The 27,041-nt window shown below is 45.9% G+C and overlaps 1 long non-coding RNA gene across 1 annotated transcript; it reads left to right on the forward strand.

Annotated features, from left to right (window-relative positions):
- The first annotated feature begins 14,867 nt into the window (after positions 1–14,867).
- Positions 14,868–19,296, forward strand: LOC311184888. Its single transcript, XR_014617099.1, has 5 exons — positions 14,868–14,983; positions 15,798–15,821; positions 15,938–15,970; positions 17,503–17,583; positions 19,096–19,296. It is a non-coding gene; the product is annotated as an uncharacterized lncRNA (long non-coding RNA).
- Positions 19,297–27,041: the final 7,745 nt, after the last annotated feature.

Below are 27,041 nucleotides of genomic sequence, written 5' to 3' on the forward strand. Positions count from 1 at the left end.
AGCAAATGGGTGCTTCTGTGCGTGGTTGGGTGGGGCGATGCAAGGATTAGTTAATCCAAGGGCAGCTCCTCTGAGCTGACCCAAGGTATTGGGATAGGCCACACCTGGCCGATGGGAAAACACCAAGTTCCACTGAACACTGCGCGAGTCTGGAGCTGTTGGTGTCTGAGCTGCACTCACAGTGGGAAATAGTGTGTCCTGTTGGTCTCAGGCTCCTGAAATTGAACAGAGTCACTGAGTGACTATGTGGAAGGAATGTGAGCAAAATCCCTGCAGGATTTGTTTCAGGGTAGCTCACACCGAAGTTGGTGTCAAAACTGTTGCCTGTCTTTGAAACAGGCCTTTCTCTTATGTAAGGCGCGATGGCTTCTTCGTGACTGTAGGGGCAGGAATGACATGGAGCAGGTTTTCTGATCCAGCAGACCGGGCAAGGGAGGAGTCCTGGAGCCCTCGGGAGTTTTAGGCTTTTACTGGGATTACCAGGTACACAGCAGGCGGGGGTGCTGGGGGGCCTCCCAGCCCTAGGAAGTCATCACTGTATCTGGGCTCTCTGCGTTCTCTCTGCTTCTCTTCTCTCGGCTTCTGCTGGCGTCCCCGTGACGCTGCCCTTGTCAACTCAGTCTCTCAGCCCAGGTGCACCCACTCCAGGTGCCGCCACCAGGCATGCATGCAGGACCGCAGGGTTCCTCATCTCTCCTAATGGTGGGGGGGCAGAGAAGCCTGATACTTTTTACCTTACCCTACAATTACCAATTGCAGCTTCACTCTCACTTCTAAATATCTACATTACCCTAAACAAGAGCAAATCCCCAATAATCCCCTCACCCCGGGACCCTTCCTGCAGTTGCTGGGCCCTCTCCTCCCTTCCTACAGCAGTGAGTGAAGCTCAACCTCGCCTTTGTTGCTTTTGTCTGGCAACTTCTTTCCTTTCCCTTTCTTTTTTTTTTTTTTTTGGGGGGGGGGGCTGTTTTGGGTTATTGAGCTCATAATGGGGATGGGCCCTACCCATGACCAGGCGGGGCTCCTTGTCCTTTTCACTGTGGCCTCTGCTGCTCAGGTGTTAGCCAGTCTCCATAGCCGCCATCATGGCCATTTTTACAACTGCCTTAGCTCCCACCAGCAACACACTGAGCAACACAGCATTCAAGAAGAGCAAGTTGACACATGGGGGCTCCCTGGTGGTGCTGGGGTTAAAGACACAGAGCTATCAAGCTATCAGCAGCCTCTGCAGCAGGAGTTTGATCTGGCCCACCAGGGAGCTGACCACATGGCAGAGCAGCAGCCCCAGACCTCTCCAGCCTGGCCACTGCTCCCCTCAGCAGTGATTTCAAACAATCTGCCTGTTCTGCTCCCCACTCGGTCTCTGGAGAATCCTCTCACCCCTGCACCTCTGGCCTACACTCCAGCTCTTGTGTGCATAAATAAATGAGTCTTTAAAAAAAAAGTTGACATTATGGATCTGATTCCAACAACTCAGGTTATAATTTGATTTGTACTGAATCCCTTATCTTTATTTTTACACAACGCTGGTGAGGCAATAAATAACAATAAAGGTTACTCAAATATTAAAGATAAAGCACAGAATACCTGCTGGTTTCAGCTGCACCTGATAGGGTCAATAGGATTTGGGGAGTCAGTGGGCAGGACTTGGCGACCCCTGAAAACTGACTGATATGTTTTCAGTGACAGATTGGGAGTCCCCAGGCCCACAGGTCTTGCATAGAATAGAACTCAGTTTACAGTTGCTGTATTGCCGCAGGGATATGAGAACAATTAACACATTTTCATATAGAATGAGAAATTTTGAAGTGAATAACCTTTAAGAACAATAAATACATATTGTAATTGCTTCCTCAGACAAATACTCATCAAGGAAGTCAGACCTTTAGTATCTATGAAGCCACTGGAGGACAGGTGCCGTGTTCATTCACTGTGCAAAGTCTAGTCTCACCTATGAAATTCCTGCGAGGTGTGCGTGTTGGTGCAAGCAGACAATGCTCAGAGGGGGGGCATTTCACCGTGTTTTCTGGATCATGCTGATAAAAAAGAGGGGCTGAGGGGGCCTCCCTGGTGGCGCAAGGGGGTAAGCACCACACTGTGAAGCTGTCGGTAGCCTCTGCAGCATGAGTTCGATCTGGGCCGGGGAGCAACCCACATGGCGCAGCAGACCTCCACTGACTCGCCTGCTGCTCCCCTCAGCAGTGTGTTTCAGTCAGTCTGTCTGTTCTGCTCCCCACCCTGTCTCTGGTGAATCCTCTCACCCCCCCATACATCTGGCTTGTACCCCAGTTCATGCATGCATAAATAAATAAATCTGCAAAAAAAAAGAGGGGCTGAGGCCAGTGGACGCTTCTGGTGTGGAAGTTGGTCCTCCTCCTCAAGGTGCCCTGGTGGCCTCTTCTCCAGTGTGTCTGGGGAGATCTCTGATTTGAGGGGTCCGAGCAGATGCCGCTTCACAGATTCCTGAGTATGGGGCCCAGGTAGTCCCTGTTATCCCAAGGGTCTGCCATCACGAGTGTAGACAGACTAGAGTCTCGGCAGAAAGCAAGGGGGACTCTTTGCCAAGTTCTCTTGCGTTTTGAAGTCGAAAACTTTGGAGGCTGATTCCTCTCAAAGACCATCAATTGCCAGATTGTCAGCGGTGTTTGACAAAACTGTTCCCCTTTTTAAGAGCATCAAATAATTCTTTGGCTGTAAAGATCAATGGGTTCCTACTGACTGTGTCCTCATGACGTGAGAAAGACAGTGAGATATGTGATAGCAGCACAGGAAAGCTCACTCATGGAGTGGAACTTGTAGTTTTAAGAGCAGCTATAGTAGGATGTTTAGGGTCTCCCTCCCACACCCACCGCTACTCGTTGGGTGAAAAATAGAACTTTCTAGGACCTCACGGACTGGCCTTGGCAAAGTATGATTTTGTTGGCAGAGGAGTTTTTGAATTGGGGCTTGCCTGGCACTGCTCTGTAGGCAAGCAAAGGCAAGGATTTGTGCCAGAGGAGAGCGAGAGCCCTCTGCTTACCAGTGAAGAGAGCCTTGGGCTGCTGGCCTAGAGATCCGTGCACACTTGCAGACTCTGGGCTGCTGGTTAGAGTTTCTCGCTTTGCCAGTTAAATGGTGTCTAGGTAAGTGCAAACGACGTGGCTTGGATGATGCACTTTGATAAGGGAAGCGCTTTGGGGATTTTTTCCAAGGGATTTATACCCTGAGCACAGGGAAATTTTCTGAATAGGAAAGGGCTTAGAATTCTGAATATCTTTTTGTCTTACTAATTATCATTTTAAATAGATATTGGGCTCATTATCATACAACCAGCATCTGAAAAAACATCATCTGCAGGTAACGTCAGTTACTGGAACTATTTCTGAGCTTTTCACATTTTTTTCCTCTTGCCTCTTGCACTGTGCAGGACCTTCAGCCAGTTTTTAATGCGAAGTGGAAAGAGGTGAGCGGCTCACCAAATTCTATTCCTGATTTAGGTGAAGACAGTCCTAGTCTCCATTACATACAGGAGTAGTGCATGCGGGTCATTCTCACAGAGGCGACTTGGCCTCTCAGTGTGGTTTTGTCACCTAACGCTGGAAGATTTCCAGGTGAGGGCTGATTCCCCAGGACCAGGTTTGTCTTCATTGAAGACAGACTGAATTGATCAGGCCCCGGCTGCCCTCTGCTGGATCAAGAGGGTACGACTCCACCCTCAGGGGGACCTTCATTGATACCACCTGGCCCCTGGGGGAACAAAGCTTTCCCCCCTTGCATCTCCTCTTCCTCACCCGTGTGTTCATCACCTTTGGCCAACCAGGCGTAATAGACGAGATCAGGGTACCCCTTTCACCTCTTGGCTCTTTAGTGGTGAACTTCAGAACCCAGAATCTGGTGGAATATCACCAGCTTGTGTCAAAGCCTGAACTTAAAAAGTCAAAATGGTCTCATCAAGGACACCCCACTAAGGCTTTTCAACCACAGATGGTCCCCCAGATGGGGAGAAATTTCACTGCAGGCTCTAATACAGCCTAATGCCCAAACCTCACATCTCCACACACCTACACCTACTACAGTCTTTTCTCGAATTCCCAACGAGTCTATGTAAAGATGTCCCCGTGCTTTGACATCAGAAGGGATGTCAGTCACCTCTGCTCACAGGGAGATGCTCCCTTCAGCACTGGACTTTCAATGATCTCTCCATTTTCTACATGCAAGTGACTGGACATAGAGTGAATTGTTCAATGTGAAACCCTTTTATAGTAGAAACAAACCCTGCCACATTTCTCAGGGTGCATAATTACTAGATGACAGTGGGGCATCCTGCAATGATCAGCAGCCCTACTCAACCACCCAAAGGTCAATTCAGCAAGAGCATGATGCCCTGCTGAAGGGTGATGGATAATCTAATGGTATTAGACTCCCTGCGGCTGAACAAGGCGGTGCCATTTCCTCACAGGCACCTCTCACTACACACACCCTAACACCTCAGAAAGCAAACTGGCTAACTTCCAGAAAATATCTTCAGCATAGAGCTCATGCTCGCAAATCTCCAGTTTCAGACCCACTAGCATGAGGTCCCTGACCTGCCTGCAGGGCTCTTTCCTTCCAGGAGGGGGCCATGGCTGAGCTGGGACGTCAGGCAGGATCAGCTGAGCACACGCAGGCTCCATCTTGTGGCCTGGATGGAGAGGTAGTTCAGGACTGCAGACACACACCTTTGTTCCTCAACCTTTGCTAGACCAGTGATTGTTGCTTCTATTGCTTGGTCATCACGGGAGGGGTGTTGGGTGTCTAGCAAAGCTGCTCCAACTCACTTCTGCCTCCACACTCCCCAAGCTCCCCCCAGCTCCCTTGTGAGCCAGGCGCCTGAGCGGCACAAAGCCCTTCTGTGAATGCTTGTCCCAGGTGAGAGCACAAGGGCATGAAAACTGGACAGGACCCCCCACAGTCCTCGTGGAGCAATCTCCTCTGTCTCCGAGGGCCTTTCTTTTAGTGGCCCTTGGATAAGGACCCTGGAGCTCCCCAATATTCTGTCTTTTGGGTCTGAGTGGACCAGCCTGGTCTTAGCCCTGGACCCGGGAAGTGTTTCAGCGAAGACCCTGGCATCCCTGTGGTACTGGCCTGTGTGCCTGCACCTTCCTGGCCTCGGGCGTGCCGTACACTCATTCTCAGACCCACGTGTGCCAAGCTTCTGCGCTCCATCTCTCCTGTGTTCTTGATCCAGGTCAGGATCCAGTATCCCGGGGCTCCTCTTACGAGTGTTTATTTAGCAAGTCACAAAGGCTGATTTGTGTTGCTTGACAGTCCTCTCTTGTGCCTCCCAAGTGTAAGAAAATCAGTAGAGACCAGGGGCTTAGACCAGGAGGAAGCCTTCAGTTGTCCTCAGGGAATTTCTGTGCCCACACAATTATACCTTCTTGCCCACATTCATAGCTGCCAAGATTGGTTAACACTGGTGTGGAAGGAAGCCTCAGCAGAATGAAGCCGTAGCCACCTGTGTGCTGCTGCTAGGAAGTGTGTCAACTGAGCACTAACAGCTGGTGAGGCTTTATTCCCTCTAGGGGTGAAGCTGACAGTCCTCTCTTAGGGCATGTCTGAATCCCTCTTCTAGCTTCCTAGAAACGTAAATGATATATTATGCCTTTCCTGCATTTCTTTTGCTCCATTAAGATTTTTTATTCTTTTGCTAGGAGAATGGAAGATCTTGTCATGTTTGGGGGGTTCGCACATTGCCTTGCTTTCCTTGAATCATGTGATAGCTACAGTATGTGTTGTTTAAATTAAATATCCATTTGTTGCACATATTTATTTTCAAAATTACAAAAGAAACATGAAAGTGCATTATGAGAATGTTGTAGGGTCAGATGACATCTCTTCCACACTGTTTTCTTGGTGCGATCATGGCAGGGAGTGTGTGTGTTGTTAATTTCCAGAGTGACCAGAGATATTTCAACCTTTTTGCTCGTGGGTTCCCTTTAGGTTCAATGGCCTCTGACTCAGAATCCCTTCTGGAAGTGCCTTTCCTTGCTTCCCCTTGGTCCTCTTTCTGCTGCTTGTCAAGGAATGAATACATCCTTCTGGTCTATCGTCTGTAAGCTCTCCTGTTTGGTCATCCCATTTCATCTAGCATCCTCCTGAAATCTATGTTTCATGAGCAGTGGGATGGAAGGCAAATTTCATGTCATTCTATCCAGGTGGTGCAGCACCTTGCAAACAGAGACAAACAGCATCTTCTGAGAGCTCTTCATGGCCACATTGGATTAAAATGGGGCAATTTTTCCCTTTCTTGTCTACAGTCTGTTCCCCTTTCTTCTTGGTGTGTTCTTGCACACAATCACACTCTCTTAGTTATTGCAGCTTGGTAGTAAGACGATACGAGTTGGCGTGGCTGTCTCTCTCTCATTTTCTTTGTAAATATTTTGAGTCTTCTTTGCTCTTTGCCTTTTGCTCTTTGTAAATTTTGGAAACAGCGTATTGCTTTCGACACACAAAGCAGAGATTTTGACTAGTTTTTGTGAGTGCGTCGATGAATTTGGGCAGAATTGGGGATATTGATCTCTTCAGCACTGTGTCGTCCAGTTCATGAGTATACGGCATTTCTTAATTTACTCTGAATTCCTTTTCCAAAACCTTATGTTTTATAGTTTTTTGAGTAGTTGCGTTCCACGCATGATTATGTTTTCCCAATTTCCCAAGGTCATTACCAATACTTGATGCTCTCAGTCATTTAGTTTTTGGTCATTTTGATCAAATCTAGTGTGATTTAGGTGTTCCTTGTTTTAATTTGCTTTTTCTGATAACTAGTAGTTTGAGCACTTTTCCCTGTGCTTCTTGATGATCTGGGTGTCCATTTTATCATGTGAAGGCTTCTTGCAAGCAATTCCCAATGCTTATATTGAACTGTCCCTCTGTTGCTTAGAGGTATTTAAAGTGCTCTTTTGTGGTCTAGGGACTGTAAACCAAGGACCTAGTTAGTTACATCTATTGTGAATATCTTCTCCCATTCAGAGGAGGGTCTTTCCACTCTGAATGATGGTTTGGATCCGTTGTTTCTGGAGCGCCAGGTGAGCAGCCTTTCTGTCTTGCAGGCTGCAAGTTTCTGTTTCTGCAGCTCACTTGGGCAGCTGCACCCTGAAGCAGCTTCAGCGATCTGAGAATGATGGTAGGTGTCTGGGTGGAAGAGCCTCTTTACAGGAGTCTTGGTCAGGAGCTACAGTTTGTTGAACTCTCCTTTGGATAAACAACTTTCTTTTGTTTGTTATGGCCAGGTGCACCCTTCTTAGCTTCCTTATTAGTGTTTACCACTTCTTATTTCACAAATATTTGTCTATGTGAATCTTCTTATGTTATCTCCCGAAAGCATTCCCTTCTTTTTTTTTTCTCTGCATTCCTCATTTAGAGAGATTTCCCATATATATAAAATACATATAATATTATATAATATATATTATTTATTCTAAATATCATTGCTCCATACTATATATTATTAATATACAATAATAAATAACTCTATGGAGTAATAATACACAATATATAATATATTTATAATATGTATAGCATAGAGTAATAATACATATAATATGTAACATACATAGTGTAGAGTGTTGTGTTTGAAAATGAATGGGAATCACGCATGAATGATATGGCATATTACATATATATAGTATAGAGTGCTGTAGGTGTTCACTGTTGACTTTTGTGTAGCTCAATATCAAATTGTCCTGCAGAATTCACTTAAATGTTAATTCCCTCCAGCTGTTTTCCAGTGAGATCACTGCAAATTTGACCCCCTTAGTCTCTTTCATTTTCCTGTTTCTCTGTCATTGTTCTACCCCAGACGACTAATGACCATATTTTATTTCAATTCACTCTTTCTGTGGGATTGCATTATTCTTGTTCTCCATGGTTGTTGGACTACTTCCTCTATGAATTTCACTGTCACTGTAAGAAATTATTACAAACTTAGCACTTTAAACAGTGAAATTTGGGCCTCCCTCATGCCATAGGAGTTAAATCTCATATCATGCTATCAACTTCTCAGCCAGGGAGCTACCCGCATGGTGCAGCAGACCTCTCCTGCTCGCCTGCTGCTCCCCTCAGCAGTGGATTGCAGTAGATCTGCCTGTTCAGCTCCCCATTCTCTCTGGTGAATCCTCTCACCCCCTGCACCTCTGGCCTACACCCCAGTTCTATGCATAAATAAATAAAAATAAATCTTAAAAACAAAGTAAAAATTATTATCCTAACTTCTGTGGGTTAGAAATTACGATGGCAATCTTGAGCTCTTTGTTCAGACTCTCCCAGTGCTGCGTCTAGGTGTCACCCAGCCAGGCTTTCCCCTCATCCTGAGCTCCTCTGCAAGTTCAGTTGTCACTGGTAACCGGGTTGAGGTACCCCCTGACCTGTTGGCTGGAAGTAAGACGCTGTTCACAGCTCTTGCGGCTGCTTGTTATCACTCATGTGTGTTTCCTATTCACTCTCATAACCAGCACCCGAAATTGCTTGAGTTTCTAATCTTTCTGAATGTCTCTTCCTTCCTATGATTAAATCAGGCCCATCCTGATAACATCTCTGTGCATACAATGACCTAAGGTGTAACAGTGGAATGTCTTGTCAAATATATAAACTTGAGCAATTAGCACAAGTCATTTTGTGAATCAATTAGAGAGTCTATCTACTCTATTCTACCCCCTGGTTTCTAAAAATTCTGACTTTCCTAAACACAAAAGACATTGAACTCCTTCCATGGCTCCAAATGCTTTTGTTCCATTTCAGGGGTTGAATGTGACAAATACCAAGAACATCAGCCTTTTTCTACCAGCTTGAGACGAGCAGGTAGAATGGTCCCTCCATTTTCTCAGACCAACAATTATGGGAGAGCAGCCCTTCTGATCGCTCAGGTAATGGCCAGTGATCTGAAAAAGAAAAGTGCCCAGACCGAAAGATTCGATTCCTCTCTCTTCTAATTGGCGATTTTGGTAGTGACAGGTAGCAGAACTCAGGCCTATTTCCACTAACATTTTGATTGGAAATCCTGCCGATAAGACAGGCAATTGGGAGGCTGTTTCCATGTTTATCATTGTGTGTTTTCCTGCTGTGTGTACATGTCATCCCTCCATCTTACCATAATGTTCTAAGTCTGTCTGGAGCATTTTCCCTTTGTGAAAAGTTTGTATTTGTGGGGCCATTTTGAAATGGAGTCTGGCAGTCACCATAGAGTAATGGCGTTCCCTGTCTGGCCTGTACTGGGTCAAAGGCTTTGGAGTTGGCCAAATAGCAATTGTTTAACCGTTGTTGTTTGAGAAAACATCACGAGAACCAGCATCCTGATCGTAGGGCGTGAGGACGGTGCACTCTTTGCCAGGAGAGAGGATCAGTGAGCAGCAGAATCTCCTGCTTGTTTGGGCTATTAACTCTCTACCGTTCACCTCCTCACTTCCCTCTTATTTTCCTGTGAAAAAGGGTATTTGAGGTCAACTAATCTGATGCATATTAGACTCCAAACGCTATTTCACGGAAATTTTACATTTTTTTCAATTTTTACTCACTTAATAGAACCAGTCTTCATTAGACCCAGCTGCCTCCGAGAACTGTGCTCCGATGTCTGTTTTTCCTGTTGCTTTGAGCCATAATAATCGATGTCTCCTTGACTGAACGGTCACAGACGCTGAGGAATAGAACATGTCATCAATCCTAATTCCTGGTAAACAGCTTTTGTAATCCTTCTTCCCTTCTATTTTGTCTTTTAAAACTCCTTTCAAAAAAGACTCCATTGGGTCACTCTTTGGGTGGTACTGAAATGATACTTCCCAATTTGAAAATCAAAGACCCCAATAATTTATGTTGTTTCATTTGGCCTCAAAGCATTTGTTTGTTTGAAATTCTCGTGAAAGCCACTGACCTCATTACTTCTTGCTGCACATTTGTATTTAAATGTTAAAAGTAAAAATCCAACTGAGTGAGTTAATTTTGAAGATCTAATTGGCTATAATGGATTGTTTATGAATTGACCAACATCTTATTTAGTAGCTTAAAAGGAGTTGCTGTGAAGAGTTGTACAATATGAAAAGCTTTTATAGTCAGAAAAGAAGGTGGGGCAAGAAAAGAAAGATCCTACAAGGCAAAGCCATCTTCCCCTCATGGAAGAAAGTAGCACTGATGGGGAAAGAAGCACTTACCTCACTGGTGCTAATCTGGAAATTCTAGATTGGTTGATCTAAAAGTCAACTTTTGGGAGAGATTGAAACTGCAGTTAGGTTAGGCGTTAAGTTTTGGTGGAGCAAAGCAGCAAAAATTGTGTCTGGGGCCTCCCCTAGTGGTACAGGCGGTTGAGATTTCTTTTCTGGCTTCTTCTTGAGCCTATCAATCTTTCTTTTTTTTTTTTTTTTTTTTTAAAGATTTATTTATCTATGCATACAAGAGATGGGGTACAGGCCAGAAATAAGGGGGCGGGGGTGAGAGGATTCACCAGAGACAGAGACAGAGTGGGGAGCAGAACAGGCAGACTGACTGAAACACACTGCTGAGGGGAGCAGTGGGAGAGACAGGTGAGGTGTGCTTTGCCACATGGGTTGCTCCCTGGCCGGCCTGGGATCGAACTCATGCTGCAGAGGTTGTGGATTGCCAGGGAGGACCCTTAATCTTTCAGTATACTCTCAATCAGTGTGCACTGATGACTGGGACCACATTGATCATCACTGGGTAGATCCAGAGATTAGAAAGAAATGTGATGTCTGTATGGAGAAATATTAGTGTCCCCAATTTAGGATGAGCAACGTCCATTTTTTTTCAAACTGTTTAATATTATAAATTGTAATAGAGATGCTTGGAATACTGGAATTGAAACCATGTAAAACATATTGTGAATGAAATTAAGGTAAACTTTTAGATCAGAGCACTTTGTTTTTTTATTAAAAATTATTAATATTGCTTGTATGTTATAAACCTTTACATTTCAGAACGGAAGACGCATAGGTAAACAGGTTTGACTCAGCAAATCATGGAAGAGGAACATGAAGTGATCGGTAAATACATGCCATAGTTCAAATTTACTTTAATCCTGGAAATGCAAATGAACATTAAACATTACTTCTAACCAATCAGATCAGCCATTTGGATTGAGGTGACATTGACTGATGGCAGAGATGATTCTAAAAGTTCTCTCTTTTATTTTCTTTCTGTTCATATTAATTTTTAGAGTCCTCTGGGAAAGCAATTTGATTATCTCTATCACGTTTAAAAATGAGCCTATGATTTCATTCAAAGCCATTGGGAGAGCAATAAGATAGACGTAGAAACTTGTAAGTAGGTGTAGCATCAGAAGCTTAACTTTGACTTAAAAACTGGCACCAGCAAAAGGCTTGACTGGAGAATGGGTTTCTGGTGTGAGAATAGGGCCTGGGTGTTGACCATCCTCCTAGAGTAGATGAAAACCTCCCTCTTGAACTAGATGCTGGTAATTTGAGTTCCAAGAGGTCTTCTCTTCATGGGTGCATTATTTGTCAGTTAAAGGGAGCATTTCTCCACCAACAGTGAGATGGGCCTCTTGTACTCAGTTTACACATTTGTTTATTTGTGAACATTTGTTTATTTACCTATGAAAATATTCTTATTATTAAACAAATTTTGAAATTCCCCTTGTTCCCACACTCCACCCTCTTCCTCTCAGGTAACGGGTAAGCTCGGTTCTGTTGTTAATAGCCACTGGCTAAAAAATACTTGTTTTTTTGTCTATTCGTTTGCTTTGTTGACTATGTTTTCATATTTGTCTTTCTTCTTGCTTACTTCACTTAGGATAATTTCCTTGAATTCCATTTTCCAAAAAATGGGAAATTTCATTGGCTTTTATAGTAGAGTTGTGGTCCATTTGGTTATCACAGTATCTTTATCTGGTTGTAGTATAGCTAGACTATTGTAAATATTGCTGCAATAAATAGAAGAGTGTATAACTTTTTGAGCCAATGATTTTATATTCTTTGCATAGCTACCCAGAAGTGAGGTTGCTGGTTCATATGGTAGTTCTATTTTCCTTTTTCTGAAGTGACTCCCACTGTTTTCCAGAATGGTTGCACCAATTTGCATTCACTATATAAAGGATGCTTTCCCTCCACATTCTGGCCAATACTTGTTGCTACTTTTGTGTGTGTGTGTGTAAGTCATTCTCACAGACGTGATGCTATATCATTGTAGTTTTGATTTACATTTTCCTAATAAAAAGCGGTGATGTGCTATTTGACGATCTGTTTGTCCTCTTTGGAAAAGTATGTATTCAGATCTGCCCAATTTTTTTAATAGGTTGATTTTTTTGGGGGGAGTTTGTTGAATTTAGTGAGTCCTTCATATACCTTGGATATTAACAAATAGCTTTTCCTTTCTACAGGCTATCTTTCTGTTCCGTTGATATTTTCTTTTATTAAACAGAAAGTTTTAAACGTGGTTAATCTCAATGGTTATGTCATTTTTGTTTCCAGTGCTTTTGGGGCTGAGTCCACAAACGTACTCAAAACCTGATGTCATAGAACAAGTCACTCATGTTTCCTTCTGTGTAATTTATAGTGTTAGGCATTCCATCCAAGTCATTAATACATTTTGAATTTTTATTTATTGTTGTGTGTGGTTAGTGAGTAGTTCAGTTACTCAATCACATTCTTTGGCACCAGCTATACTCATTAGAAATTATCTGCAGTTTTCCTGTGTTTGTGTGCGTGTGTGTGTGTGTCTTTGTCTAATTCAGGGGGTTTTGCCTGGAAGGGAGCTGTCTCTGCAGTTCGCTCATAGCAGTTTCCATCAACAAAATTTTGCGCATAGGTTAAGTTCCAACTGCCAGGACCTGAGGGTTTTAGTTTTAGCTTGGACTTAAGGAAGCGAGAACCATAAATGTACATAAATCTAGCAACAAGGCAAGGCGGAGTGGGGTTTGTGTCTCATATAATGATGGATCCAGTGAGAGAGAGGAGCCTCTTGGGCACCGATTTTGGGAGTCACAGTTAGACCCCATTCTGCTTCTGGTAAGTTGTGCCAAAGTTTCCAAAGACTTGAACTGTACCTGTCTACTCCCAGGGTTTGTAGGCTCAGATAGCCAGATCCTCCCTTCCACTCGTGCTGTCTTGGTAGCAACAGGCTATCCAATGGCCAAATTGCTCCTCTGATGGCCAAAGTACAGGGTGCTTTGTCCTCTGACCCTGGTTCCCAGCAATTAGCCCCAAATGTGCTCCTCACACTTCAGTTGTTCTCCAGAGGAAGACCATTCCATCACCACAGCTGGCTTTGTGATCCCATCTCATGGATTTTCCAGGTGAGAAGGTGCCTGATGTGTGAGTGAGTCCTCAGTCCCCCAAAAGAATGTCCGTGTTATATTTTCCTCATTCCTATATTCAGTAGCCATACACCCGTGGTGTTCCATGTGGGATTATGTCCACATTTTCCTATCCTTCCTGAAGTTGTCTATTACTTTTCCTCATGAATATGCTGATCCTTTATTAATCGCGGATTTTCCAGGAGTTGGAAATTCTCTGTCTGTGTCTCTCTATATAAAATACAGTGAAGAGGTAAGCCTAGTGTTTTTCTTATCTATCTATCTATCTATCTATCTATCTATCTATCTATCTATTCATCTATCTACCTACTATTCTGCAAGATATAGCAAAATATTTAAAAATAATGAATAAATATTGAATTTCATCCATTTTTTTATGTCAATAGTCATGATTTTATATTTCATTCTGTGAATTGGATGACTAAATTTGGTAGACAGAATAATGAGCCCCCTAAAATATTCATATCATAATTGTTAGAATCTAGAAATGTGTTAGATGACAAGGAAAATGAGATTCAGTTTTCAAATATTATTAAAGATGCAAATCCGATGAACATATGAAAGGGAAAGATTTTTGTGGCTTATATGGTGGCCCCAATTGAATAAACAAAGGTACTTTAAATATGGCAGATGAAGGCAGAAAAATGAGTTTCAAGGGGATGCAGAATGAGAAAGCCACAGGATCTTTAAGCTAGAGAGAGGCTATGAGCCCAGATGTGTGGGCAACCTCTGGAAATGACAAAGAAAGGAAAATGGATTTCCTCTAGGTTTTTCCAAAGCAGTATACGCCTGCATAACTTGTCATAATCTAGGGACATCCATTTTGGACTATTACTCTCTAAAAATGTATGATTATAAATTTGTGTTTTCTAAAGTATTACATTTTCATTGATGAGTGTGGAGAAATAGAAAACGAATGCACTGACATTGTTTGATTTTCACCAGAGACAGTAGGCACCAGAACAGGCGGATCTACTGAAATACACGGCTAACAGGAGCAGCGGGCAATACAGGAGAGGCCTGCTGTGCCATGTGGGTAGCTCCCTGGCTGGGTGTGGGACTCAGGCTGCAGTGGTGAGAGTGCTAAGACTTAACCCTTAGGCCTCCAGGGAGACCCCCACTTCCTCATGTTATGGAACATGGTTCTGAGATCAGCCTGCCCTAGCTTTATGATTCCCCTTTGAGGAGACACAGGACTAAAAAACCATGATCTTATCACTGCTAATACAAGAGCACTGCAGGTTCTGAGTAGACCAGAAAGGCTGGATATGGGATTTCTGAGGCTTATAGGAAGACCTGGTGATCACGGTGTCATGCCATCCTGCAGCCAAGAGGAAGCCTGGAGGAAACGTTGCTGGGAAAATATTTAGTGTGAGTTGAAACCCAGGTCAAAATTGAGGGGTTGCAGTGCGATCTTTCCAAAGAGCTTCGGGCTGCCTTGTTGATTCTACACAAGTTTGAGTACAAACATTTCTTGGCGTGAACTAACCCGGATTCTGACCTGACAGCTCCTGATTGGTGCCCTCTGCCTATATAACATGGGGATCTTGAGTCTGGAAGTTAGAGACCTCACGTTTGCTGAGCTCTGAGCTGTCCTGTCTGTGCTCCCTGCTCTTCAACTGACCGTCATGAAGCTCTTGGCTGTCCTGCTGCTGGTGGCTGTCTCCACCTTCCTGGTCTCTGGCCGTAAGTAATGATGCTTCCCTGAAAATAAGGATAATGCGTGTTCTCGCTGGAGAAACAGTGCATCAGGGTATGACTTCTTTGCGGATGTGGGTCTGTGGGATCCTAGATGCAGGCTCCTCCTGTCACCTCCAAACTCTGCCCCGTCACCATGTGGACAGACCTGTCATGACTGATATGCCCCATCCGTGAGCTTTTCCAAACCCAATCCAAGCTCCACTCAATTTCAGTGTTGAAATTAGATATATATATTTTTTTAAGAGGCATGTTTTATTTATTTATTTATTTATTTATTTATTTATTTATTTGTTTGTTTGTTTGTTTGTTTGTTTGTTTGTTTATACATGCACTGGGTACAGTCAGAAGTGCGGGAGGGTGAGAGAATTCACCTAGCCAGAGCGGGGAGCAGAGCAGGCAGAAGGACCGAAGTACACTGCTGAGGGGAGCAGCGGGCGGCAGGAGAGGTCTGCGCGCCATGCGGGACCCTCCTCTGGTGGCCGGGGAGCAGCCGGGGATTGAACTGGCGCCGTGGAGGCTGCGGGCAGCTTTGCAACCCAGCGCTCAACCGCTGCGCCACTGAGGAGGCCCTGAAATCAGATATTAATGGTGATGTCAGGAAGATATGTTTGGGAAGGCCCTTGGAGGGCTTTATAAGAAAGCAGAAATGACCACATATTACGTATTTGATGTGGCTTTGGAGTTTTATATTATTTGCATTTTCTCTCTCAACATGAAGCTTTCAGATGTGACAGCCTGCAATATTGCCCATTCTCCCCCCGTTTTCACCTACGTCTGATTAATTCTTTTTCTCTTTCAGAGACAACATCAAGTCCTACTACTGGTGAGTCTGCACTTACACTTCGTCTCTTTCCCGCAATGGTGATTTTCCACGTGCATATAATCTGCTCTCCCCTCCCCCATACTTTCCTCACCCCTATCTATTCCTTGTCCTTGCAGCGGCACCAGCAGCTACAACTGGCACCACCACCGGTGAGTCCCACTTGCCCTCTTGGTGCTGGCAGCGGGGACCTTCCCCTGTCATTGTCGCGCCTTCCCCCTGGGTTGGTCCTAGTGAGCCCTTAGGAAAACCCTGGGAAACCTACGCTCAGGAAGATTAAGTTGCTTTCAAACAACAAAACTGCTAATTTGTATTGTTTGTGCATTGATTATCCTTGTTCTTCAGTAGAGAGGACTGGGGTATCTATTTGTGTGGGAGCAATTTAGTGGTATGTTTGTCATGTCTTTCTGACTAATATTGACTGCAGGGCTGCATCTAACACTAGTGTGTGAAAGAGAGGCCAGGTAGTAGCAAGATGAAGGAGGCAGCATCATTCCTAAATGGAAAATGACATGAGGAATTAGATCACACGGGTGGGGGGGATGGAAAACTGTACACATAGGGATGTGTGTGCATGTGTGTGTGTGTGAGTGTGTGTGTGTGCACCTTATTTCCAGGCTGATGTCTGTTTTTTTCTCTCTTCTGAAACACGATATTCAGGACCAAAGCCCCTTCAGTGTGGGCATCTCCCAGGGTCCGGCGCATTCTGTAGGGGTGTGTGTCTTGCCCGCACAGGTGTGAAGTGCACGTCTGTTTCATCCAAGCTTGGTCTGGTGTCTTTGACCCTGGGGCATTGTTTCTTGCAGTCAGCCTCACACAATGAGCCACATGTCCTCCTGTCATGTGGGGTCCATGAAATACACTCCCTTTCCTGACCGAGTCCTGATCAGTGAGGCAGATGTGTGCCTGGTGATGGCACTATCTGATTACTGAAGTCGAGTCAACTCACACATGTGGGTGTGACACTTGCTCCTTGCCAGTAGCTCTGGTATAAGCTACTGGGGGGTGATATTTCTAAGCCTGAGCCTGGGGGGATTGGTGGGGCATTTACTTATTCTCATTATTTCCAGAATGCACCATCTCTCCCATCATGGCTCACGTCTCTCACATATTTGCTGTCATGGTCAAGTCCTCATTGACACAAAAGATGAGTCGAACAGGACCCCCTCAGCCCAGGACCTGAGGCAGGGATTTTAATCATTCCAGTCAGTCACTATTATTGTCCTCTGAGGACAGGTGACTCCTGCTTCCCCAACTCTTACTCTTAGGTCTCTTCCCTCCTAGACTTTCCCCCCCAGCTCACTCATTCTGCTGCCACGGAAGCTGCTCAGGCCACGCTGCCCTTGGGGCAGGTCCAGGAGGTCCGTCCACCAGGGATTTCCTGCTTCCCCTGAGCGGCAGCTCCTGTGACGGGAGCACACGTGGGTCTGTCTTCTGTGCTCGTGTCCTGGAGAAATGATTTGCTGCCCCTTGTGTCAGCCTCAATCCTTGGAGGGGAACTTCAAAGTCTTTCTCCCACCAAAGCCAGTTGTTGGAGGAGTGAGGAAGAGGCAGCTGTCGTCCAGCTAAAGCCCTGGCAGAATCGGGCGTTTCAGAGAACTGAGTGATTGGGGTGTTGTCTCAGGCTGGAGCGGGACAGACTTTCCTCCACTGTCTCACCCACATCATTTCTTCCTGATTTCAGCCCCCGCTATTTCAACTGCCGCTGCTACCACTCAAACAACTGCTTCTACAACCCCCACCACGAAATCTGGCCTATTAGGAGGTAACTGGCATCTGTGTGGGGTTCCTATGTTCCCTGGGTTTTCTGTTCCTCCAGGAGTGTGTTTTTTGGGACAGTGAAGAGAAGCCATGAAAAAAGCCTGGCCTTTTTTTCCCCCCCCCATTATTTAAAATGTTTTGTGCTGTTACAAAGTCAACAGATAGAATCAAGCGAGCAGGAATCTGTGGATTTTGTTTACTGACTTTGCCTATTTTGCTTTCAAGTTACTGACATTGAAGGTGAAAACACGTCTCCGGCAGGGAGGCTGAGAGTCCCCGGCCAGAATGCAGTGGGGCAGCGCGTGTCCTGCGTGGGGAGCGCGTCCTGGTCCCCAGGCAGAGGCAGTTCCAGGCTGTGTCCGGGGTCAGGGCAGGGGGCATGTCCGGGGTCAGGAGGGGGTGGTCGGAGCTCAGGTCATTTCTTGGACAGCTGTGGCTTGTGTGCCAAGGGCCGGCACGGAAAGGCGCCTGTGGGTCTTGGTGCCCAACGCCAGGCGGGGCCTCTGGTTTCTCCACCGCCACGAGGAGACACGGGGAGTTGCTGCTGTGGCATCGCGGCCCTGAGGAGACGGCTCTGGGGGTCCCGCTGCACCAGCCACAGCCAGGATCGCACACGGCGGCTGGAGACACGTGGGGCCTGTTTGGTGCGATGTGTGCTCCCCAGGAGAAAGGCCAGCGCACAGGCCAAGTGTGGCCACGGGTCAGGGACATTCAATGCCTGATTTCAGAAACCTCCTCGTGGCCTGCTCTGGTATTTCCACAAACAAATAGGTTTAATGAGGTTTTCATGAGAAAGCTGTCCTGAGTGCCCCTCCAGGATGACTGGGCTTTGGGAACCCCCTGAGGACCCTGTTCCTGGAGGATCCTGAGGGTCCCATGAGGAAAATGAACACTGGTACATTTTCCTTCCCCCTCACCTTCTTGTTGCTCGAGTATAAAATGTGCTGATTTTAAGAGTATTTCTGTCACCATAATATTCAATTCATACTCATTTTGCATCTCCTACTACCTCCTTGGAATGAACTTTTGAGAACGAATAAATGGAAAATGTTACCAGGGGAAGCTGCTCTGAACAAGTGGGCAGTAACAAAAGGGGTGGATTTGGACCTAAACAGTCAAAGCCCAACACAGTCTTCAAATGTTGGTTTCCATGTCATCGTGGGGCCATGAGGGACACGTGCTCTGCTCACGCATGTGCCTGAGGAGCTTCTGGGGGAGACAAGGCGGGAGGTGCTGGCCTGTGGGCACCATGTTACCCGGGAAACTAACGCTCCCCCGGGCCTCCTTGTTGCTTTGCAACTTCCAGCCTCCCGGGCTTCGTCCAGTGGCTGATGAAATCTACTTTGCACATTTGCTGGCTGTCTGTCTTCCCGATTTGAAATCTCCTGTTCCCTTGACCCCACTGACTCCAGCGCCATTCTTTATCGTTCTTCCTACCCGTACGAGTAAAGTCACATACTTTCTCCTGTGTCAGAAGGCTTTGGAGCGTATCTCATTCACTTTTTCCCTCTTGCAGTTCTAAAGGACATTTTCGGCTAGGGCCGTTGATATGGTCCATGAGATGGCATCAGCCTGGACCTGCTGCATGTGATCGGCTGCCCTGGTCCAAATGTCCCTTCATTTGATTTAATTCAGCTACTACCATGCCTGCCTCTCCCCCTTGCTCCTCATCATTCTCTCTGAAATCAACTAAGCAATAAAGATAAGCAACAGCAAATGGGTGCTTCTGTGCGTGGTTGGGTGGGGCGACGCAAGGATTAGTTAATCCAAGGGCAGCTCCTCTGAGCTGACCCACAGTATTGGGATAGGCCACACCTGGCCGATGGGAAAACACCAAGTTCCACTGAACACTGCGCGAGTCTGGAGCTGTTGGTGTCTGAGCTGCACTCACAGTGGGAAATAGTGTGTCCTGTTGGTCTCAGGCTCCTGAAATTGAACAGAGTCACTGAGTGACTATGTGGAAGGAATGTGAGCAAAATCCCTGCAGGATTTGTTTCAGGGTAGCTCACACCGAAGTTGGTGTCAAAACTGTTGCCTGTCTTTGAAACAGGCCTTTCTCTTATGTAAGGAGCGATGGCTTCTTCGTGACTGTAGGGGCAGGAATGACATGGAGCAGGTTTTCTGATCCAGCAGACCGGGCAAGGGAGGAGTCCTGGAGCCCTCGGGAGTTTTAGGCTTTTACTGGGATTACCAGGTACACAGCAGGCGGGGGTGCTGGGGGGCCTCCCAGCCCTAGGAAGTCATCACTGTATCTGGGCTCTCTGCGTTCTCTCTGCTTCTCTTCTCTCGGCTTCTGCTGGCGTCCCCGTGACGCTGCCCTTGTCAACTCAGTCTCTCAGCCCAGGTGCACCCACTCCAGGTGCCGCCACCAGGCATGCATGCAGGACCGCAGGGTTCCTCATCTCTCCTAATGGTTTGTGGGGGGGCACAGAAGCCTGATACTTTTTACCTTATGCTACAATTACCAATTGCAGCTTCACTCTCACTTCTAAATATCTACATTACCCTAAACAAGAGCAAATCCCCAATAATCCCCTCACCCCGGGACCCTTCCTGCAGTACCTGGGCCCTCTCCTCCCTTCCCACTGCAGTGAGTGAAGCTCAACCTCGCCTTTGTTGCTTTTGTCTGGCAACTTCTTTCCTTTCCCTTTCTTTTTTTTTTTTTTGGGGGGGGGGCTGTTTTGGGTTACTGAGCTCATAATGGGGATGGGCCCTACCCATGACCAGGCGGGGCTCCTTGTCCTTTTCACTGTGGCCTCTGCTGCTCAGGTGTTAGCCAGTCTCCATAGCCGCCATCATGGCCATTTTTACAACTGCCTTAGCTCCCACCAGCAACAAACTGAGCAACACAGCATTCAAGAAGAGCAAGTTGACACATGGGGGCTCCCTGGTGGTGCTGGGGTTAAAGACACAGAGCTATCAAGCTATCAGCAGCCTCTGCAGCAGGAGTTTGATCTGGCCCACCAGGGAGCTGACCACATGGCACAGCAGCAGCCCCAGACCTCTCCAGCCTGGCCACTGCTCCCCTCAGCAGTGATTTCAAACAATCTGCCTGTTCTGCTCCCCACTCGGTCTCTGGAGAATCCTCTCACCCCTGCACCTCTGGCCTACACTCCAGCTCTTGTGTGCATAAATAAATGAGTCTTTAAAAAAAAAGTTGACATTATGGATCTGATTCCAACAACTCAGGTTATAATTTGATTTGTACTGAATCCCTTATCTTTATTTTTACACAACGCTGGTGAGGCAATAAATAACAATAAAGGTTACTCAAATATTAAAGATAAAGCACAGAATACCTGCTGGTTTCAGCTGCACCTGATAGGGTCAATAGGATTTGGGGAGTCAGTGGGCAAGAGGACTTGGCGACCCCTGAAAACTGACTGATATGTTTTCAGTGATAGATTGGGAGTCCCCAGGCCCACAGGTCTTGCATAGAATAGAACTCAGTTTACAGTTGCTGTATTGCCGCAGGGATATGAGAATAATTAACACATTTTCATATAGAATGAGAAATTTTGAAGTGAATAACCTTTAAGAACAATCAATACATATTGTAATTGCTTCCTCAGACAAATACTCATCAAGGAAGTCAGACCTTTAGTATCCATGAAGCCACTGGAGGACAGGTGCCGTGTTCATTCACTGTGCAAAGTCTAGTCTCACCTGTGAAATTCCTGCGAGGTGTGCGTGTTGGTGCAAGCAGACAATGCTCAGATGGGGGGGGGTGTGGTGTCGTGTTTTCTGGATCATGCTGATAACAAAGAGGGGCTGAAGGGGCCTCCCTCGTGGCTCAAGGGGGTAAACCCGGCCCTGTGAAGCTGTCGGCAGCCTCTGCCGCTTGAGTTCGATCCCGGCCGGGGAGCAACCCACATGGCGCAGCAGACCTCTCCTGACTGGCCTGCTGTTCCCCTCAGCAGTGTATCTCAGTAGCTCTGCCTGCTCTGCTCCCCACTCTGTCTCTGATGAATCCTCTCACCGCCGTACCTCTGGCTTGTACCCCAGTTCATGCATGCATAAATCAATAAATCTTTTAAAAAAAAAAGAGTGCATGAGGCCAGTGGACTCTTCTGGTGTGGAAGTTCGTCCTCCTCAAGGTGCCCTGGTGGCCTCTTCTCAGGTGTGTCTGGGGAGACCTCTGATTCGAGGGGTCCGAGCAGATGCCGCTTCACAGATTCCTGAGTAGGGGGCCCAGGGAGTCCCTGTTATACCAAGGGTCTGCCATCACGAGTGTGGACAGACTAGAGTCTCGGCAGAAAGCAAGGGGGAGCCTTTGCCAAGTTCTCTTGCGTTTTGAAGTCAAAAACTTTGGAGGCTGATTCCTCTCAAAGACCATCAATTGCCAGATTGTCAGCGGTGTTTGACAAAACTGTTCCGCTTTTTAAGAGCATCAAATAATTCTTTGGCTGTAAAGATCAATGGTTTCCTACTGACTGTGTCCTCATGACGTGAGAAAGACAGTGAGATATGTGATAGCAGCACAGGAAAGCTCACTCATGGAGTGGAACTTGTAGTTTTAAGAGCAGCTATAGTAGGATGTTTAGGGTCTCCCTCCCACACCCACCGCTACTCGTTGGGTGAAAAATACACCTTTCCAGGACCTCACGGACTGGCCTTGGCAAAGTATGATTTTGTTGGCAGAGGAGTTTTTGAATTGGGGCTTGCCTGGCACTGCGCTGTAGGCAAGCAAAGGCAAGGATTTGTGCCAGAGGAGAGCGAGAGCCCTCTGCTTACCAGTGAAGAGAGCCTTGGTCTGCTGGCTTAGAGGTCCGTGCAGACTTGCAGACTCTGGGCTGCTGGTTAGAGTTTCTCGCTGCCAGTTAAATGGTGTCTAGGTAAGTGCAAACGAAGTGGCTTGGATGATGCACTGTGATAAGGGAAGCGCTTTGGGGATTTTTCCAAGGGATTTATGCCCTGAGCACAGGGAAAATTTTCTGAGTAGGACAGGGGTTGAAATTCTGAATATCTATTTGCCTTACTAATCATCATTTTATATAGATATTGGGCTCATTATCCTATGATCAGCATCTGAAAAAACATCATCCCCAGGTAAAGTCAGGTCACTGGAACTATTTCTGAGCTTTTCACATTTTTTTCTCTTGCCTCTTGCACTGTGCAGGACCTTCAGCCAGTTATTAATGCGAAGTGGAAAGAGGTGAGCGGCTCACCAAATTCTATTCCTGATTTAGGTGAAGACAGCCCTATTCTCCATTACATACAGGAGTAGTGCATGCGGGTCATTCTCACAGAGGCGACTTGGCCTCTCAGTGTGGTTTTGTCCCCCAACTGCTGGAAGATTTCCAGGTGAGGGCTGATTCCCCAGGACCAGGTTTGTCTTCATTGAAGACAGACTGAATTGATCAGACCCCGCCTGCCCTCTGCTGGATCAAGAGGGTACGACTCCACCCTCAGGGGGACCTTCATTGACACCACCTGGCCCCTGGGGGAACAAAGCTTTCTCCACTTGCATCTCCTCTTCCCCACCCGTGAATTCATGCCTTTGGCCCACCAGGAGTGATAGACGAGATCAGGGTACCCCTTTCACCTCTTGGCTCTTTAGTGGTGAACTTCAGAACCCAGAATCTGGTGGAATATCACCAGCTTGTTGTGTCAAAGCCTGAACTTAAAAAGTCAAAATGGTCTCATCAAGGACACCCCACTAAGGCTTTTCAACCATAGATGTCCCCCAGATGGGGAGAAATTTCATTGCAGGCTCTAATACAGCCTAATGCCCAAACCTCACATCTCCACACACCTACACCTACTACAGTCTCTTCTAGAAATTCCAACCAGTCTTTGTAAAGATGTCCCCGTGCTTTGACATCAGAAGGGATGTCAGTCACCTCTGCTCACAGGATGATGCTCCCCTCAGCACTGGATTTTCAATGATCTCTCCATTTTCTACATGCAAGTGACTCGACATAGAGTGAATTGTTCAATGTGTAACCCTTTCATAGTAGAAACAAACCCTGCCACATTTCTCAGGGTGCATAATTACTAGATGACAGTGGGGCATCCTGCAATGATCAGCAGCCCTACGCAACCACCTAAAGGTCAATTCAGCAAGAGCATGACGCCCTACTAAAGGGTGATGGATAATCTAATGGCATTAGACTCCCTGCGGCTGAACAAGGTGGTGCCATTTCCTCACAGGCACCTCTTGCTACAGACACCCTAGCACCTCAGAAAGCAAAGTAGCTAACTTCCAGAAAATATCTTCAGCATAGAGCTCATGCACTCAAAACTCACATTTCAGACCCACTACATGGCCTGCCTACACGGCTCTTTCCTTCCACGAGGGGGCCATGGCTGAGCTGGGACGTCAGGCAGGATCAGCTGAGCACACACAGGCTCCAACTTGTGGCCTGGATGGAGAGGTAGTTCAGGACTGCAGACACACACCTTTGTTCCTCAACCTTTGCTAGACCAGTGATTGTTGCTTCTATTGCTTGGTCATCACGGGAGGGGTGTTGGGTGTCTAGCAAAGCTGCTCCAACACACTTCTGCCTCCACACTCCCCAAGCTCCCCCAAGCTCCCCTGTGGCCCAGACGCCTGAGCGGCACAAAGCCCTTCTGTGATGCCTGTCCCAGGTGAGAGAACAAGGGAATGAAAACTTGGACAGGACCCCCCACAGTCCTCGTGGAAGAATCTCCCCTGTCTCCGAGGGCCTTTCTTTTAGTGGCCCTTGGATAAGGATCCTGTGGAGCTCCCCAATATTCTGTCTTTTGGGTCTGAATGGACCAGCCTGGTGTTAGCCCTGGACATGGGAAGTATTTCAGCGAAGACCCTGCATCCTTGTGGTCCTGGCCTGTGTGCCTGCACCTTCCTGGCCTCGGGCGTGCCTTGCACTCCCTCTCAGACCCACGTGTGCCAAGCTTCTGCACTCCATCTCTCCTGTGGTCTTGATCCAGGTCAGGATCAATATCCCGGGGCTCCTCTTCCGAGTGTTTATTTAGCAAGTCACAAAGGCAGATGCGTGTTGTTTGACAGTCCTCTCTTGTGCCTCCCAAGTGTAAGAAAATCAAGAGACCACGGGCTTAGACCAGGAGGAAGCCTTCAGTTGTCCTCAGGGAATTCCTGTGCCCACACAATTGTACCTTCTTGCCCACATTCATAGCTGCCAAGATTGGTTAACACTGGTGTGGAAGGAAGCCTCAGCAGAATGAAGCCGTAGCCACCTGTGTGCTGCTGCTAGGAAGTGTGTCAACTGAGGACTAACAGCTGGTGAGGCTTTATTCCCTCTAGGGGTGAAGCTGACAGTCCTCTCTTAGGGCATGTCTGAATCCCTCTTCTAGCTTCCTAGAAACGTAAATGATATATTATGCCTTTCCTGCATTTCTTTTGCTCCATTAAGATTTTTTATTCTTTTGCTAGGAGAATGGAAGATCTTGTCATGTTTGGGGGGTTCGCACATTGCCTTGCTTTCCTTGAATCATGTGATACCTACAGTATGTGTTGTACAAATTAAATATCCATTTGTTGTACATATTTATTTTCGGAATTATAAAAGAAACATGAAAGTGCATTATGAGAATGTTGTAGGGTCAGATGACATCTCTTCCACACTGTTTTCGTGGTGTGATCATGGCAGGGAGTGTGTGCGTTGTTAATTTCCAGAGTGACCCGAGATGTTTCCACATTGTTACGTGTTTTTCCTCGTGGGTTCCCTTTAGGTTCAATGGCCTCTGACTCAGAATCCCTTCTGGAAGTGCCTTTCCTTGCTTCCCCTTGGTCCTCTTTCTGCTGCTTGTCAAGGAATGAATACATCCTTCTGGTCTATCGTCTGTAAGCTCTCCTGTTTGGTCATCCCATTTCATCTAGCATCCTCCTGAAATCTATGTTTCATGAGCAGTGGGATGGAAGGCAAATTTCATGTCATTCTGTTTGGCCATCCAGGTGGTGCGGCACCATGCGAACAGACACAAACAGCATCTTCTGAGAGCTCTTCATGGCCACATTGGAGTAAACCGGGGCAATTTTTCCCTTTCTTGTCTACAGTCTGTTCCCCTTTCTTCTTGGTGTGTTCTTACACACAATCACACTCTCTTAGTTATTGCAGCTTGGTAGTAAGACTTGATACGAGTTGGCGTGGCTGTCTCTCTCTCATTTTCTTTGTAAATATTTTGAGTCTTCTTTGCTCTTTGCCTTTTGGTATAAATTTTGGAAACAGCGTATTGCTTTTGACACACAAAGCAGAGATTTTGACTAGTTTTTGTGAGTGCGTCGATGAATTTGGGCAGAATTGGGGATATTGATCTCTTTCCAGTACTGTGTCATCCAGCTCATGAGTACCCACTGCATGTCTTAATTTACTTTGAATTCCTTTTCCAAAACCTTAGTTTTATAGTTTTTTGAGTAGTTGTGTTCCACCCGTGACCGTGTTTTCCCAGTTTCCCAAGGTCATTTCCAATATCTGACGCTCTCAGTCATTTAGTGTTGGGTCATTTTGATGAAATCTAGTGTGACCTTGTTTTAATTTGCTGTTTCGAATAACCAGTAGTTTGAGCACTTTTTTCCCTGTGCTTCTTGATTATTTGGGAGTCCATTTTATTATGTGAAGGCTTCTTGCAAGCAATTCCCAATGCTTATATTGAGTTGTCCATCTGTTGCTTAGAGGTATTTAAAGTGTTCTTTTGTGGTCTAGAGACTGTAAACCAAAGACCTAGTTAGTTACATCTATTGTGAATATCTTCTCCCATTCAGAGGAAGGTCTTTCCACTCTGAATGATGGTTTGGATCCGTTGTTTCTGGAGCGCCAGGTGAGCAGCCTTTCTGTCTTGCAGGCTGCAAGTTTCTGTTTCTGCGGCTCACTTGGGCAGCTGTGCCCTGAAGCAGCTTCAGCGATCTGAGAATGATGGTAGGTGTCTGCGTGGAAGAGCCTCTTTACAGGAGTCTTGGTCAGGAGCTACAGTTTGTTGAACTCTCCTTTGGATAAACAAGTTTCTTTTGTTTGTTATGGCCGGGTGCACCCTTCTTAGCTTCCTTATTAGTGTTTACCACTTCTTATTTCACAAATATTTGTCTATGTCAATCTTCTTATGTTATCATCTGAAAGCGTTCATTCTTTTCTTCGCATTCCTCATTTAGAGAGAGTTCCCATATTATGTATTCTAAATAGTATTGCTCTATACTATATATTATAAATATACAATAATATATTACTTATTGTTACCAATGATATATTAATATACAATAATATATTACTGTATAGTATAATAATATACAATATATAATATATTTATAATATATATATAGCATTTAGAGTAATAATATATATGATATGTATCATATATAGTGTAGAGGGTTGTGTATGAAAATGAATGGGAAACACACATGAATGATGTGGTATATTATAGATATATATTTTATAGAGTGCGGTAGGTGTTCACTGTTGACTCTTGTCTAGCTCAATATCAAATTGTCCTGCAGAATTCACTTCAATGTTAATTCCCCCCAGCCGT

Source organism: Talpa europaea, assembly GCF_964194135.1.
Source record: "Talpa europaea genome assembly, chromosome: 15".
Classification (NCBI taxonomy): Eukaryota; Metazoa; Chordata; class Mammalia; order Eulipotyphla; family Talpidae; genus Talpa; species Talpa europaea.